Raw genomic sequence first — 15528 nt, 5'->3', positions numbered from 1 at the left:
GAACTTCTGGTTCCCTATTATATTGCAGAAATAGTGGTGGAAATGAGTAAATGCAGCACTCCAACATTTCTCTGTATTTTCTCCTCCTCTCTGTGATACGAGCTTGTGATCCTGAAAAATTTTCTTTAAAGTGCATCTATTCAATAACCTCAAATTTTCGTTCTATAGTTGAAGGTAATATAAACCCACTATCAGAGGCTTATTGGAAATATGTGTGTGTGTCAGTTTTCTTCATCTTCTTTTCATCTGATTTTTCTAAATGCATAGATAACACATCAGGAAGACAACTGGGTACCATATGTATGCAAAGCTTTGCCCATACGGAATTGTTTGGTTGAGTTTCTCAGCAATCATTCTTAAGATTGAAGATTATTTTATTATCATTTTTGAATAAATGGCCTTGGCACAGAGATCAGGAATGTAGTCATGAAATCTGTTGGTGACATTCTCATCAGTACAGAGAAGGTTTGGAATATCTCACAGGAATAACTAGATATTTCTGGTGACTGAATAACAGTAATTGGATGAAAACCTTCAATAATATAGAATGACTGCCCTAGTGTCTTGAGCTGACTCCCCAACCTTTATATTTGGGAGTAAATATACAGAAACTGGTTCTGAACTCAGCAGGCATGGCACAGCTCACCTACAGGCAGTGAAACTATCCTGCTTTCTCCCCAAAATACCTACATGCATATGGCCTATTCAGACTTACCCTGCATCTATGCTAACACTCAAATCATATTCAAAGCATATGCTAATACTCAAATCATACTCAAAGCATTTTCTGAGAGCATTACTTGTCTCAGGCCAAAATTGTACCAGCTCCATGCTTGTAATTTAATACCTTGGATGGTCAAGTGACGGTGCCCAGGACTAAGCTTTGATTACATTTAGTGGACTAACATTGGAATAATGAGCAGAGACTGTGAAGGTTTGTAGCTAATGGCAACGCATACAGTAGCTGCTACTCCATCAGTGACCTTCTGAATGGAGGATTGTAAGACAATGAGTGTCTGCTAGAAATACCAAAACCACCAAAATTATGAATCTATAAAATAATTTTTGGGGGGTAAAAAATAGTAATTAAAATGACAACTAAATGCAAACATTTTTTATTTCATCTTTTTTCCTGAAATATTTTCCATGTAGTAACAGGAACATATCTACTTTCTAGATGTTACATATACTTAGACTGTGAAATTAAAAAAATTACTAGCTACTAGCTAAAGTGACTGAGATTGAAACAGTATTCCAGGTCATCTACATTATTTGAAAAAATCATTCTGGATGGAATAATCCACGTTATAAATGCTTAAAACACATGCATAAATATTTGCCTGTGTTTGCATACAGACAGATCATTTTAGATATAAAATTCTCACCACTTTAATGAAAGGATTAAGTATTACCTTTCTTTACAGTCTTTCATCCCTTTAAAAAAGTGCTGCAGTAGGCCACACAGACATCATTTATTTACACATCTGTCTAGCAAAGAAAATGTTTCTCTGTTGCATTGCTTCCAAATGACATATGCAATCTGTTGCCATTACTGTAACACTGAATGCACACCATGGTGACCTAGTGTAGGTTTCCTGAATGCATTACACATTTGACCCAAGTTCTTCAGTAGCCATTACTTGAAGTTTGCTACTTCTGGAGTTTCCTTAGTTAATTAAAATAATGTGAAGCACACACTCCCAGATTTGGTCATGGAAATTTACTGAGACTGTCCCCACTTCTATAAGACAGTTCCCTATTTCTTCTCAGTGGTTTGTGGGGATAGGACAAGTGACAATGGCCGCAAGATAGAACACAGGAAGTTCTGCACCAACATGCGAAGGAACTTCTTCACGGTGAGTGACGGAGCACTGGAACAGGCTGCCTAGAGAGGTTGTGGAGTCTCCTTCTCTGGAGATTCAAGGCCTGTCTGGGTGCCTACCTGGGCAGCCTGCTCTGAGGAACCTGCTTTGGCAGGGGGGTTGGACTCGATGATCTTTCAAGGTCCCTTCCAACCCCTACAGTTCTGTGATTCTGTGATTCTGCGATTTCTCTTCAGCATAGAAAGTAGTGCTTTGAAATTGCTTTCCTAGCATTTCTGGAGTGGTGTTGAGGAAAACATGTCTGTGCATGCAGATAATTTAGATCAGCAAAAGCTTCCATACTGAAAGAAAAGCCTGGCTTATTCAATCAGTGATAAATTAAATACGGTAATTGCTATTCTGCAAAATAATAGTACTTTCTTTAGTTTTGCTCATGGAATAAAATATTATTAACAATAAGAGTATTATCTGTGGTAGAAGAAGTAATATTTTTAAGCTGACTTTCATAAATTTAAATGCTAATTATAGCTGTTAATCCAATGAGACACATTTCAGAGGTGTGGATAATCACCACAAATTTCACCTTTCTGTGAATACATAATGAAGCATCAGAGTCTTATTTCTAAGCGTATCAACTTCTGTCAAGAGATTTTCATTACATCAAACATTGATTATGCTAAATTTAAGTTTACCATGTTATGGACGGATTTGAAGTGCTGATAAGCATCATTTAAAATTTATCTTTGCAGAATGTGCAAAGATATCTCAGTATGTGTGAAAAGAAGGGGATATTGCCCACTTGCATAACATACTTGGAGAAAGTTCTTGTGTTTTTTGTTAATCTGGAGACTGGGAAGGAGTAAAGCATAAGGACATATGGAGGTAATTATAATTACAGCTTTTGATTCTGTGTTTTTTAGTAACAAACTCCTGTTAACATCTGGGAAAACTTTTCATGCTATGGAGATCTCTGAGAACAGTGTGGTGTGGGGAGAATAGCAGATATGTGGACATTGTGGTAGTTTTACTCAGGTGGGTGGCCGAGCTCCACCACAGCTGCTCTCTCATTCCCCCTCCTCAAAGAGGAACAGAGAGAAAATACCATGAAAGGGGCTCAAGGGTTGAGATAAGGACAAGGATATCGCACAGTAATTATCGCGACAGGCAAAACAGACTCAGCATAGGGAGACAGTAAGATTTATTACCTATTACTAACGAGCTAGAGAAGTGAGAAACAAAGGAAAGAAACCAAAGTCACCTTCCCCCCAACCACCCTCTTCCACCTGCTCCCCCCAAGTGGCGCAGGGGAACAGGGGAATGGGGGTTATGGTCAGTCTATAGCGCTTCTTCTCTGCCGCTCCTTCTCAGTCACTCTTGTCCCTTGTGCTGTGGGGTCCCTCCCACGGGATGCAGTCCTTGCCGAACTGATCCAGTGTGGGCTTCCCACAGGCAGCAGCTCTACAAGAACTGCTCCAGATATGGATCCGTACCAGGGGGTCCATCTGTCCGGAGCAAACTGCTCCAACCTGTATCCCCCACGGGCAGCAGCTCCTGCCAGGTCACCTGCTCCTGCGTGATCTGTTGTGTTTGTGTTTGTTGTTGTTGTTGTTTTGGTTGTCTTTTTTTTTTTTTTTTTTTTTTTTTCCCAGAATGTTAGGAAAGCAGTTTCAAACATCTGACAATTCCCAAGTTTTTAATATTTAGAGCATCTCAAATGGCATTTAGGTAACTGAATTTAGCACTAATGTCTATATTAGAGTGAGATGTGTCCTAGGAATGTCTATTTCTTTCTTTAGCAAAGATATTCAGAGATAATTAGATCAGATACAGATGTCTACAGTTAAGTGAGATGAATACCAATCTCAGTGGTAGATACTGTTTTGAAAAATATTGACCACAATTGGTATAGGAACCCTTCTATTATGACAGATACTCACTTGCAAGGGCTGCAGCTATGCCATTGATACTGATACTACAGAATTTACAGGTCTTTAAATCAGGGAAATTATGGGTTGTCTGAATAAACTTGTTTGTGGGTAATTTGCCTCTGATACAGTATATCTTATGATAATCTTACTGTAAGATGATCAATTATTTCAATTTTTTCTGTCTTAACGAAAGGTTTTATTAAGCAATCTATATTAGTAGATATGCAAGAAGAGAGTAGACAATCTACTAGCAATACCAAAGCTAAAAATATTTCAATCAGAACATAACTTTTTCTTTTTCACCCCTTCCTTACCTTTCCTTTAAGTATGAATCAGCAGCAAATGGAACATTTCTCACTGTTTCTTGGAATCGATACCGTATTTTGATGTAATTCAATTGATCTAATAAGATTATTCTGACTGGCAGACAGCAAACAATATAGGTAGGGAAAATAAACAAACAAACAAATGGAAATTAATCAAACAGCCCTACCTGAATGGGGCTAATTAAGGTGCTTGTACATAATGGTGGGATTTATAGTTTTCTATTATTTTTAAGACTATACAGAAATATAAACAGAGACTTTTGTATCTAGAAAAACATTAGAAGGTGACCTTGAGTGCTATAAATATCAGGTCTGCTTATGTAACTCGACAATACAGAAATATGTTAACACATGAACTTTGGAAACTGTAGGATGCCAACTGAGCACTGCAATCATAAAGTCAGAGTGTTTTGTGCTGGAAGGGACCTTACAGATCATGTAGTTCCAACCCCACCTTCACAAGAGCAGGGACACCTACTCCTAGACCAGGTTGCTCAAAGCCCCATCCAACCTGGCCTTGAGCACATGGAGTATCCACAACTTCTCTGGGTAACCTGTTGCAGTGCCTCTCCATCCTCATTGTGAAAAATGTCTTCCTTATATCTAATTTAAATCTACCCTTTTTTAGTTTAACACCCTTGTCCTATCACTACACTCCCTGATTAAGAGTCTTTCCTAGTCCTTCTTGTCACCCCTCCTTTAAGAACAGGAAGGCTGGTATAAGATCTCCCTGGAGCCTTCTCCATGCTGGACGACCCAAAGTCTCTCAGTCTGTCTTCATAGCAGAGATATTCCAGCCCTCTGATCATCCTCATGGCCCTCCTCTGGACCCACTCTGAATGATCCATTACTTTCTTATTTTGTATACCCCAGAACTAAACTCAGCACTCTAGGTGGGGTCTCAGAGGAGTATTACAAAACAAGATATTAGGGATTAGCTTTTCTCAAGTGAATGTTCATTTGTTAAAAAGTGATCCTAGCTGACTCCTGATGCTCATCTGTCCAGCCCAGAGTACAATACCTTCTTCATTTTACCTACCCTGCCTGTTTCTCTCACATCAATTTTGAGATACAGTTCTTCTCCAGCAGATGAAAACACACAACCTTCATTCAAATCTAATTAGCTGTTTTCTGCTCTTCAGCAGAAGAAATATTCTTTCAAGACAAGACTGCATAGAGTGAATGAACTCAATTACACCTAGATTACAGTCAAAATCATTTAGACTTTTCCATGCTGGAACTGAAAGTGATTCCTTCCAGGTATGAGGTAAATCCAAGGCTGACATGCCATTGTATTATTTTCCCTCTCCAAAATGCTAACAGGAAAAGAGCTTTTAAATACTTTATTTTCTAATACACTGAATGATTTTGCACTTTTTAAAATTATTATTATTTTTTTCCAGTGGAAGAGGAGATATTTCTTGATATATGGAAAACACACAATACATAATCTGGCTTTAATACAATCATTCACTTAGTAAGTTACCTGTAATATGGAACATTTTGGTTGCTCTAAACCTCTGTTGATGTGCTTCCTGGGACACAAATACATTTTGCAAATGTGGTTTTCCTAGTACTTTTTCCTTCTTCAGTATTTCTTCTATATGATATTTAAATTGTATTGCTTGTGTTAATTTAGTTATTGAAAAGACTATAGAAATGTACTCTTTTCTTGAACAGATTTTTTCCTCAAGTTTTTTATTAGGATTGTAATGAGTTCCAGCTTGAATGTTGTAAGAAGCTTTTTAATCATATATCGACCCTTGACAACTTACAAAACCACATTGTCTCGATTATTTATTTATTTATTTATTTATTAATCAAAGCAGAGGCCTCCTCATCCAGTCTTTTGCCAAAAAAAAAAGTATGTGATCAGCATCCAGATTAGCCTGAAGCCAGTGTATTAGACAGATGCTCTTAAATGTTTGGCCCCCACCAAAGAACTAGCTACACTAGAGACTGCCACTCACACATGCACACACACACAAACACAAGAACCAAACCAGGCAAAATTGATTTGAAGTGTTAAAACTAAAGTGAGAATTTAAGTTGTGGGATGTTGGTTCTCCTGGTTTACAGGATGGAAGGACTAAATAAGATACTTTTAAAAACTACCTAAACCATTCATTGGGTAGCTAAATTTCTATTCAAGTCCCAGACTCCACTTTATTCTATTTACTTTCAACTGAAAACTAAACTTCTAAGCACTTGGATCAGAAGGCAAGTGGAAAAAATAAAAATAATAATAAAAAACAAACAAAAACAAAAACAAACAAACAAAAAACAAAACAAAACAAAACAAAACAAAAAAACACAACATCTAGAAGTTCAGTTCAACCTGGACAATATTTCAATCCAAATTTTGGTAAAGGTCCCCAGTGGGACACCAAAATCTCTATTACACTAATTACAGCTGAGACACTGTGACAAAATCCAAGTCTCGGCTATAGCTGGAGTATGAATAAGAGCAAAGATAGACTGAATGGTATCAACAGCTTCATCTCCTAGGACAGTTTCACATCTGTATTCCAAGGACCTAAGTCTTCTTCTCCCACTTCTGTTCATTCCCTTGTAAAAAGTCACAAATCCTTTCTGATCCCTCTCCTTCTGGTCTCTTGACTGCCCGTATCAACAAAAGAAGAAGAAAGTGCCTCACGCTGAGAATCCCTTCAGAGATCAGTTATAACTTCATGATGCTGAGGACCTGGTGGTCCACTTGAATATCAATTAATAGATGGTTTTGCAGCCGTGGTGGAGAGAGAACATTGCTGCTCTCTCCTCTTTCTAAAAGAACCAGCCCCGATGTATTGGTTGCCTAACCTCAGTTAAAGATTCTTAAGATTCCTAATGTAAATTGATTGCCTTGTCATCGAGTGATCTTAGGAGCTGGCTATTTCTCTTTAGGGATTTTACAGAAAATTTAAGTAGCTGTATTGCTTATGCTCCCAAGGGAACAACATCTGTAACTAGGCACGTTTTTAGTTAAGTTAAGCTCTTGAGTAGTTGAGAATGAATCTGGACAGGAATGAGACCATTATTTTATTTATTTATTTATTTATTTATTATGACAGCTGATTGCTTGTGCACTAATTAATATCCTTACTTAATATGCTAATATCTGCTAAAACCACTTTGCTAATATCTGCTAAAACCACTTGTAGTGTTATATTCAGATACTGCACTTCAGCTAGATGTTTGCTCATAGCTGAGGCAGTGAGGAACTTTTTCCGAAAACATTTATCCTCTGTAACTGTATTAGTTCTCCTAGTTCACGTGAAGGCAAGGTTGATTTACTGGTTTCAATGAATGTACTTGTGTTTGTCCTGATACAGACTAGAAGTACTTACATAATCATTTACCTCCTCCAGGCTGAAATACTCTCACTAACTGCAGAGATGCACTAGGTTCTCAACATCTCTGCTGTAATGACTATAAGATTTTTTGTTTGTTTGTTTGTTTGTTTTTTATCTAGTTACCATGTAAATCAAGCACTGTTAACCTAATTACTATTTTGTTCCAGTTGATTTTGCCCTGAAACAGAATGTTGCATTCAAATACCAAGCTTTCAAATTCTGGTTGAGTAGAACAAGTGCAGCAGAAAACAGAGCTGTAAGTAATCAGTCATAGGACTAGAGCTTTGGGTTTTTCCTACTTTACCTGTGCTAAAGTGTCAGCCTCCCCCTGTGCTATAGTGATGTACTTTTAGGTGCAAGACGTTATAAGCATTAATCTACTTTAACATTTGAGTTTGGGTGAGGAATGTACATTTGAAACATATTTTCTGATTGCCCTGCTACTGCTCTCTCTTTCTCATGGCACAGCTGTCTTAGAGGGAAACAGGAGGGATTCACAGAATCACAGAATCACAGAATAGTCTAGGTTGGAAGAGACCTCCAAGATCACCAAGTCCAACCTCTGACCTAATGATAACAAATCTTACAATAAACCATATCCCTAAGCTCTACATCTAAACGTCTTTTAAAGACCTCCAGGGATGGTGACTCAACCACTTCCCTGGACAGCCTATTCCAGTGCCTAACAACCCGTTCAGTAAAGAAGTTCTTCCTCATATCCAACCTAAACCTCCCCTGGTGCAACTTTAGCCCATTCCCCCTCGTCCTGTCACCAGGCACGTGATCAACCCCCACCTTGCTACAGCCTCCTTTCAGGTACCTGTAGAGTGCAATAAGGTCACCCCTGAGCCTCCTCTTCTCCAGGCTAAACAGTCCCAGCTCCCCCAGCTGCTCCTCGTAAGACTTGTTCTCCAGACCCTTCACCAGCTTTGTAGCCCTTCTCTGGACTCACTCAAGCACCTCCATGTCCTTCTTGTAGCGAGGGGCCCAAAACTGAACACAGTACTGGAGGTGCGGCCTCACCAGAGCCGAGTATAGGGGGACAATCACTTCCCTGGACCTGCTGGCCACACTGTTTCTTATGCAAGCCAGGATGCTGCTGGTCTTCTTGGCCGCCTGAGCACACTGCTGGCTCATATTCAGCCGACTGTCAACCATCACTCCCAGGTCCTTCTCTGCCTGGCAGCTCTCCAACCACTTATCTCCCAGCCTGTAGCTCTGCTTGGGGTTGTTGTGCCCCAGGTGCAGGACCCGGCACTTCGCCTTGTTGAACTTCATACAGTTGGCCTCAGCCCATCGGTCCAGCCTATCCAGATCCTCCTGCAGAGCCTTCCTACCCTCGAGCAGATCAACACACGCACCTAACTTGGTGTCGTCTGCAAACTTGCTGAGGGTGCACTCGATCCCCTCGTCCAGATCATCGATGAAGATGTTAAAGATGACTGGCCCCAGTACCGAGCCCTGGGGGCCTCCACTAGTGACTGGCCTCCAACTGGATTTGACTCCATTCACCACAACTCTCTGGGCCCGGCCATCCAGCCAGCTCTTAACCCAACAAAGTGTACGCCAGTCCAAGCCACGAGCAGCCAGTTTCCTGAGGAGAATGCTGTGGGGAACAGTGTCAAATGCCTTACTGAAGTCAAGGTAGACCACGTCCACAGCCTTTCCCTCATCCACTAAGCGTGTCACCTTGTCATAGAAGGAGATCAGGTTTGTCAAGCAATACCCGCTCTTCATAAACCCATGCTGACTAGGCCTGATCGCCTGCTTGCCCTGCAACTGCCGAACTGATTCCTTTCAGAATAAATCAGACTGGAAGATGCTGCCTAAGAATACACCTCTACCTGCTAGAATCAGAATTAATCAAAAATAAAACATTAAAAAGTGTGTAAAGCGGGCTTTGGCACACAATCCCAATTCCACATATCTACACTCCATAAATCCCACTTATGTGCTGCAGTCTCTGCTAATGTAGACATTAATTTCAAATGTTTTCTTGTGTTTGATATTCTGCTAAACTGATAATAACTGATAACTGCTAAACTGGTAATGTACGCACAACACTATATAAGGAACATATTAGATCAGGATATATGGTCTTAAAAGCCACTTGGCAATCACAATAGTTGAACTCTCAAAGCAGTCCACACCCTCCTTGCTAACTTGCTATCACTGGTACCCAGGCTAATTGTTTTATTTACTGCCTAAGTCTGCAATTTAGACACACCTATCTCCTCTACTATTGCATTGCAGCTCGTATACTCAGAGTAAATCTCTGGTAGCACACAGTGATTTTCAGGTAACGTTTTTATTATTATTATTATTATTATTATTATTATTATGCTTTTATTAGTATAAAACCATATGAGCAACTGTGCAGTAAATGGCACTTCAGATCCTTTCTAGCAGACTGGCTGTGACTGGAAATGGAGAGCAAATACGGTTTGTGGGTGTTTGTTTGAGCACCAGAAAATTTACAGTCCACACTGAAAAGTAAACATAGATAGTTAAGTTTTCATAGATGAAATCAAGTGAATTATACCTGCTTTTATATTTGTGGTTATGTTTAGAAATTTCTGAAATGAGTAGGCAAATTTTATATCTTCATAACTTAAAAAAGATAGAAATAGCGTGCAAATATTTTGTTTGAAAAAATTATAATAGTACTCAAATGCCTATTTTTACTTTACAGTAATACATTGCACAATGCTGATTATAAGTCCCACAACGCTCACTATAATTCCCCACTTAATTCTCTAGTGTGACAAGTAAAAGCACATTTTATGTTAGTTCCACTGTTCTCTATCAAATCATCTTTTTTCCTATAGTATTATTTCTTATGCCTTATGTAATTTCCATGAAAATTCTGTTGATTTCAACATTGTTTAAGGATATCACGTAATCTTGTTCTATGGATATATTCTCATTCAAGGCCACAGTTTCAGTAAAGAGTAATACGTAAGACACTTCATCAGGGTGTTGGTTTTACCTAATGGGGCAGCTAAACTCCACCACAACCACTCTCACTCCCTCTCCTGAAAGGGAAAGAAGGAGAAAATACGATGAAAAGGGTTCAAGGTTTCAGATAAGGCCAGGGAGATCACTCGACAATTATCGTCACGGGTGAAACAGACTCAGCACAAGCAGATTAATAAAATTTATTACCTATTACTAATAAGCTAGGATGCTGTCCTTCCAAAACTAATCCTGCATGGGCTTCCCACAGACAGCAGCTCTTCAAGAACTGTTCCCACATGGCTCAGTACCACGGGGTCCATCCATCCCCCAGGAGCAAACTGTTCCAGCACGTATCCCCCATGGGCAGCAGCTCCTCCCAGACCTTCTGCTCCTGTGTGGGCTCCTCTCCACGGGCTGCAGCTCTGGCCCAGGGCCTGCTCCTGCAGGGGCTCTCCATGGGCTGCAGCCTCCTCCAGGCCACATCCACCTGCTCCACCAGGGGCTTCTCCACGGGCTGCAGCATGGAGATCTGCTCCATGTGGGACCCATGGGCTGCAGGGGGACAGCCTGCTCCACCAGGGTCCTCTCCACAGGCTGCAGGGGAACTTCTGCTCCAGTGGCTGTGGCACCTCCTGCCCTCCTGTACTGACACTGACCTTGGTGTATTGAGGACTTGTTCTCACTCCTCTCTCTCCTAGCCACTGTTACACAGCAGTTTTTGTTGTTGTTGTTGTTGTTGTTGTTTTTTCCCTTTCTTAAACCTGCTCTCCCAGAGGCAGAAGCATCACTCAAAGGCTCAAGCTCCAGAGAGCGGTGGGTCCACTGAAGCTGGTTGGTGCTGGCCCTTATCTAATGTGGGGCAGCGGCTGAGATCTGCTCACCCCTGCAATCCTCCGCTACTAAAACCTTGCCATGTAAATTCAATGCAATCAGAAAGTCAGTTCTTCCCATTGTGGTTATTCTACTATTTTTAAAAAAGTTCGCCAATTTTATTCACACAAAGTGCTGGTGTCACAAATTTACTGATAGTCAGTTATATGACAAAATTCAACATTCCATAGTTGTAGCTTAAACTAAGTGCATTAGGGACTGATTTTCAACAAGTCTAGGGTAGGTGCCTTATTTGTCTATAGCAGAGAAACAGCTCAGTTTCTGGGTGTGGCCAATGTCAGATGGCTGGTATGACAATGAGTGACACTTTGATAGTATTAGGCATGTGTTTGTAAAAAAATCCGAGCCAGCAGATGTGTTGCACTAATGAGATGCATCCCAGTGTATTTCATGAATAAATATGCTTGTCATATAATCTAATGGTTATTATTACATTACTTTATAAAACATTTTAAATCTCTCTGTATAGTTTTTTTCTTTTTACATTTATTTTCTATATTTACTAGGAAGTGAAACAATGAGGTGTAAACTTTTTGACCAGTTATCTGCACAGATTAATTCATCAAGAATTGGAACAGAAATCTGCAATCGTATTGAAAGATAATGACTTTTATTTCTAAAGAACAGTATTTATTAATTTACATTTATTTACTGTGAAACCCAGGTGATATTTTATTATTTCATGGTGGTGTATTTGAACTACATAAGAGCACCATATCTTTGATAAGTATTTTGTAATTGCAATACAGCTATAGTATTTGTTCTTTCTGCCCATTTTTCAAAATCATAACTTAAGATAGTATTATTCAGATACTCTTCATACAAATATTATGGTGGTATGCAAGTCAAGTTTAATGTGCAGCGGGGAAATACTGCTCTGTCTTTGCACATAATCTTCCTCCCACATAATCATGCACATTTTAAACATTTTAAACAGGAAAACAAAATTATGATTTCAGAGAAATTGCAACTAATAAAGTTGAACTAGCTACACAAATACCAAATAAATATACATAGTTTTTAATAGTTGGCAGCACTCGTTTTTAGTTTGGAGAAATATATACTGTACATTTCTGTACTGCTTTTAATATTTAGTGGTTTGCACAGGCTTAGAAAACAATTATTAAATGTAAAAAGTATTGCAGGTAGAAGTCACAGTTTTCAAATATATTATAAATGAACAGATCAGCATTTTATTATTTCTTCATATGCCACTTGGAGAAACTGAGTTACTTGAAAAATGGTAGTAAAAAATCTCTAATAGCTTAGAAATGTGGTGGTGAAGAAGACAGGTTAAAATATTGCCTCTTGAAAAATGTAGAGTTGTTTCTTGACATTCTTGTTTGAAAAGCTTCCTGTTTTATTAAAAGAAAGTGAATCGTTGCATTTTCCCTAGTTGTAATAAAGAATTTTTGTTGTATTGGAGCATGTCTCTCCATTTGCAACGTCAGTGGAAAAACTACGTAGTGCTACTGCACCTTTGCTAAAAACAAGCAGCACTTTTTTCATCAGAGTCAACATGTTTAAAGACAAGTTATATTTCGGAAGTCCACTCTATGTTGTAAAAAACTATATCTGAAGCTTATAGTATTCTGTTTGTGTCTTTGCAATCCTTTGCTTAGTTATTTCTGTTCGTCATTTTAAAAGTGAACATTTACCTTAACATTTATATTTACATTTCAAACTCTGATAAAAGGGGTAATTTTCATGAGAACTGTGGATGCTTTAAAAGATGTTTTATTTTCCTATATTATTTTTCTCTTAATCTTTTTAGATTAATATTCTAGACTCATCTGAACTAAACAGAAAATAATTGTGGCAATATTAAGACATGAAGACATGATCATTTCCACTACTTAATTGCTAGGTTTATGATACTAATTTGGACAGTTTCTGTTGACTTTGTAGATGAGGGTAGTTTCAGGTGCTAGCTCTGAGCAGCTTGGAGACAAGTAATCTTGTCCCCTCTGTCTAAGGTCCAAATGCAAACATTTATAGACATATCTATAACAGACGGTGCCGTCTTCTTTTCAGATTATCTATTTTTCTTTACATGGTTAAATCCTACATTTTTTTTAGGATTTTGTTTCTCCCTAGTCTACAGTATGGATTTATTTTATTTTATTTTATTTTATTTTATTTTGTATTTTTGCTATGCTTTTTCTTGTTCTGTCCTATATAGTCTTTCTTACAACCTTGCTTTTTGAGAGAATTAATTTAATGAAGTACTATCAAATTATGTTTCCTTTTTCACAGTTCTTACACATGACCTGCTCTAGTAATATTCCTGTTGTGACTTATTCTTTTGACACCTCCTAAACGACTCCCTCATAGGAAGAGACACAATATTTGCCTTTTTCAATGTTATATTAGCAGAGGATTCACAAAGGTCAATTCTACACTTCTGTATTCAGCTAGGTCCTTTCATGCCAGAATGTATGGGTATATGTGTGCATGTGAGTATTTATACATATACATATATGTATTCCTAATTTTATTCCTGTACATCATGCTAGCAAACTTCAGGCTGTTAAGTAGGCTAAGAGGTCTCGTCTGGTAGCACAGTTTTGGCAAATGAGTAATGAAGAACTCAGTGTGCTTCTTAAGTCATATGCCATTATCTATTCAAAATAATTCTGAAAATTATCTATGGAAAGGACTCTCAAAATGGTTTCTAAAGCTGAGCAGTGATCAAAATGATTTTTGTATGTTCTCCATTTGTATTGTTCTCAAGTATATTTAAGTCCCATTTACCCCATCTTAATACCTGAAAGATGCCCCTCATGGCTAGATCTGTTTCATAAGCACATCCTTTTCTGCTCCTTCTGACTCCCTTCCTTTTACAATGTTTAAGTCCATATAAGATACTGATGTTTGGCTTTCACTGTGAAAATTGCAAAATGAAGTTTCAGACTTAATATGTTTGACATATTGAGTGGAATCAAGGGAACAGAGTACCACAAAGTATCATTGCAAGTCTCAGGGTACAGACCTGGATGCACCGGGCATGGAAGCAAGGGGTATTTCTGAAACAGTGGCTCACTTGTACTTAGCCTCTGAACTTCCAACTGCAAGCATGTGAAACACACTCCTGTAACCAGAGCTACACTCCCCCTTTATCATCTCTGACTTAGCCTTTTTCTTTCAAAAGGCAGCCTTATAGTCTTGATGTTGCCAAGATGTTGTGCAATAACTTTAAGACTAAAGCCATTTTTCAGAAGTGGAGACCTGGGTTTTATTTCTTAGTAGCCTAAACTGGGGCTGAGTCAACAACTCCTGCCATAAGTTAGGGTGAAGTGTATGGGAGCTGCCTCTATTTCCTGTTGAAGCCAGACCTCTTTTTGTGGAGGAAGTTCAGATTCACAAAACCCTGGGGAAAGCTTCATGAAGTAACATGTTTCTGCATCTGATAAGTAGGACTTTTAGCTGTGAACAAGAAGACATCATGTTTTCATGAATGTTCCTTTGCTTGTGCATTTTATATAACTTTAATCCTAAAGAAAAAAAAAAAAATAAAAAAAATCTCTAACCCCCTAAATATTTCAGAATCATGAATTTAGGACAACAATCCTTATTTGAGGCTTTTGTGTAATGTTAATGAAAAGTAAAAAGATAAAAGCATTGTGTAAGGACAGAACAATTTAGAGATTGCAATAATTATTAACTGTCTGAAAGAATAATAACACATCTCATTAACATCCAGTACTCTTCAGCAAGCATAATAATAATCTAAAGAATGCAGCACACCTTAAGCTGAATTCCAAAAGGGATAAATACATGTAATACATTATCAAGCACAGCAAGAGAAAGTTACCAAGGTAAAAATAGTAATTGTTTTCTACACAGAGACAAGCAACAAGTCTTTTTTCTAAGCTTTACAATTAGAGACAGTTTGCAAAATTGCACTTCTTAGTTCACTTGTACCACTTGTCCTAAGACCCCAAATAAACTGCCTACAGAAACATGTAAACAATTTCATGAAGAAGGTATTGCTCTGAAGAATTTTATTTGCCATTTCATTTCTTTTTATTCCGGTAGCCTTTGGGTCTTCTGACATGCGTCAATGAATATTTCAAGTCTTTTGGGTTAAAAAGAGCCTATCACCTGCACTTTTTTTTGTGTGTGTGTGTTTGTGTGTGTTAACTTTGAATTAAATTGAAAATAGCTTTCCTTCCTTCCTTCCTTCTTTCCTTCCTTCCTTCCTTCCTTCCTTCCTTCCTTCCTTCCTTCCTTCCTTCCTTCCTTCCTC

The 15528-nt window shown here is 38.4% G+C and overlaps 1 protein-coding gene across 5 annotated transcripts in view; it reads left to right on the top strand.

Annotated features, from left to right (window-relative positions):
* GPC5 (glypican 5) overlaps nucleotides 1-15528 on the top strand; it is a 783354-nt gene that overhangs the window by 464438 nt on the left and 303388 nt on the right. The gene's annotated exons all lie outside the window — the stretch shown is intronic.

This window comes from Oxyura jamaicensis, chromosome 1, assembly GCF_011077185.1.
Source record: "Oxyura jamaicensis isolate SHBP4307 breed ruddy duck chromosome 1, BPBGC_Ojam_1.0, whole genome shotgun sequence".
In the NCBI taxonomy this organism is placed as follows: domain Eukaryota; kingdom Metazoa; phylum Chordata; class Aves; order Anseriformes; family Anatidae; genus Oxyura; species Oxyura jamaicensis.
The sequence above is the reverse complement of the archived record's forward strand: the minus strand, read 5'-3'. Positions and strand labels throughout refer to the sequence as shown.